Source organism: Musa acuminata, unplaced genomic scaffold, assembly GCF_036884655.1.
Source record: "Musa acuminata AAA Group cultivar baxijiao unplaced genomic scaffold, Cavendish_Baxijiao_AAA HiC_scaffold_226, whole genome shotgun sequence".
NCBI lineage: Eukaryota > Viridiplantae > Streptophyta > Magnoliopsida > Zingiberales > Musaceae > Musa > Musa acuminata.
In genome coordinates, this window is record NW_027020496.1 from 7,501 (window position 1) to 10,000 (window position 2,500).

Consider the following 2,500-nt stretch of genomic DNA (forward strand, 5'->3'; position numbering starts at 1 on the left):
ATACGAAAGCCCCATCCAGCCCTGTGCCACCCGGGGGGTTCCAGGGTGCTGAGATGGCTGACATTTTGCTCCGCTCACGACGGTCACCGCGCCACACAAGAACAGCCCAAAAACAGGCCAAAACAGCCCAAAAACGGGCCAAAACTGGCCATTTTTGGCTGCGCGAGCGAGCGGCGAGCGGCGAACAGCGAGCGAAGCGAGAGGCAGCACCGTCCCTGCTATACGAAAGCCCCATCCAGCCCTGTGCCACCCGGGGGGTTCCAGGGTGCTGAGATGGCTGACGTTTTGCTCCGCTCACGACGGTCACCGCACCACGCAAGAACAGGCCAAAAACTGGCCAAAACAGCCCAAAAACGGGCCAAAACTGGCCATTTTTGGCTGCGCGAGCGAGCGGCGAGCGGCGAACAGCGAGCGAAGCGAGAGGCAGCACCGTCCCTGCTATACGAAAGCCCCATCCAGCCCTGTGCCACCCGGGGGGTTCCAGGGTGCTGAGATGGCTGACGTTTTGCTCCGCTCTCGACGGTCACCGCGCAATGCAAGAACAGGCCAAAAACTGGCCAAAACGGCCCAAAAACGGGCCAAAACTGGCCATTTTTGGCTGCGCGAGCGGCGAGCGGCGGACAGCGAGCGAAGCGAGAGGCAGCACCGTCCCTGCTATACGAAAGCCCCATCCAGCCCTGTGCCACCCGGGGGGTTCCAGGGTGCTGAGATGGCTGACGTTTTGCTCCGCTCTCGACGGTCACCGCGCAATGCAAGAACAGGCCAAAAACTGGCCAAAACGGCCCAAAAACGGGCCAAAACTGGCCATTTTTGGCTGCGCGAGCGAGCGGCGAGCGGCGGACAGCGAGCGAAGCGAGAGGCAGCACCGTCCCTGCTATACGAAAGCCCCATCCAGCCCTGTGCCACCCGGGGGGTTCCAGGGTGCTGAGATGGCTGACGTTTTGCTCCGCTCTCGACGGTCACCGCGCAATGCAAGAACAGGCCAAAAACTGGCCAAAACGGCCCAAAAACGGGCCAAAACTGGCCATTTTTGGCTGCACGAGCGAGCGGCGAGCGGCGGACAGCGAGCGAAGCGAGAGGCAGCACCGTCCCTGCTATACGAAAGCCCCATCCAGCCCTGTGCCACCCGGGGGGTTCCAGGGTGCTGAGATGGCTGACGTTTTGCTCCGCTCTCGACGGTCACCGCGCAATGCAAGAACAGGCCAAAAACTGGCCAAAACGGCCCAAAAACGGGCCAAAACTGGCCATTTTTGGCTGCACGAGCGAGCGGCGAGCGGCGGACAGCGAGCGAAGCGAGAGGCAGCACCGTCCCTGCTATACGAAAGCCCCATCCAGCCCTGTGCCACCCGGGGGGTTCCAGGGTGCTGAGATGGCTGACGTTTTGCTCCGCTCTCGACGGTCACCGCGCAATGCAAGAACAGGCCAAAAACTGGCCAAAACGGCCCAAAAACGGGCCAAAACTGGCCATTTTTGGCTGCACGAGCGAGCGGCGAGCGGCGGACAGCGAGCGAAGCGAGAGGCAGCACCGTCCCTGCTATACGAAAGCCCCATCCAGCCCTGTGCCACCCGGGGGGTTCCAGGGTGCTGAGATGGCTGACGTTTTGCTCCGCTCTCGACGGTCACCGCGCAATGCAAGAACAGGCCAAAAACTGGCCAAAACGGCCCAAAAACGGGCCAAAACTGGCCATTTTTGGCTGCACGAGCGAGCGGCGAGCGGCGGACAGCGAGCGAAGCGAGAGGCAGCACCGTCCCTGCTATACGAAAGCCCCATCCAGCCCTGTGCCACCCGGGGGGTTCCAGGGTGCTGAGATGGCTGACGTTTTGCTCCGCTCTCGACGGTCACCGCGCAATGCAAGAACAGGCCAAAAACTGGCCAAAACGGCCCAAAAACGGGCCAAAACTGGCCATTTTTGGCTGCGCGAGCGAGCGGCGAGCGGCGGACAGCGAGCGAAGCGAGAGGCAGCACCGTCCCTGCTATATACGAAAGCCCCATCCAGCCCTGTGCCACCCGGGGGGTTCCAGGGTGCTGAGATGGCTGACGTTTTGCTCCGCTCACGACGGTCACCGCACCACGCAAGAACGGACCATAAACAGGCCAAAACAGCCCAAAAACGGGCCAAAACTGGTCAATTTTGGCTGCGCGAGCGAGCGGCGAGCGGCGAACAGCGAGCGAAGCGTGAGGCAGCACCGTCCCTGCTATACGAAAGCCCCATCCAGCCCTGTGCCACCCGGGGGGTTCCAGGGTGCTGAGATGGCTGACGTTTTGCTCCGCTCACGACGGTCACCGCGCCATGCAAGAACGGACCAAAAACAGGCCAAAACAGCCCAAAAACGGGCCAAAACTGGCCATTTTTGGCTGAGCGAGCGAGCGGTGAGCGGCGAACAGCGAGCGAAGCGAGAGGCAGCACCGTCCCTGCTATACGAAAGCCCCATCCAGCCCTGTGCCACCCGGGGGGTTCCAGGGTGCTGAGATGGCTGACGTTTTGCTCCGCTCACGACG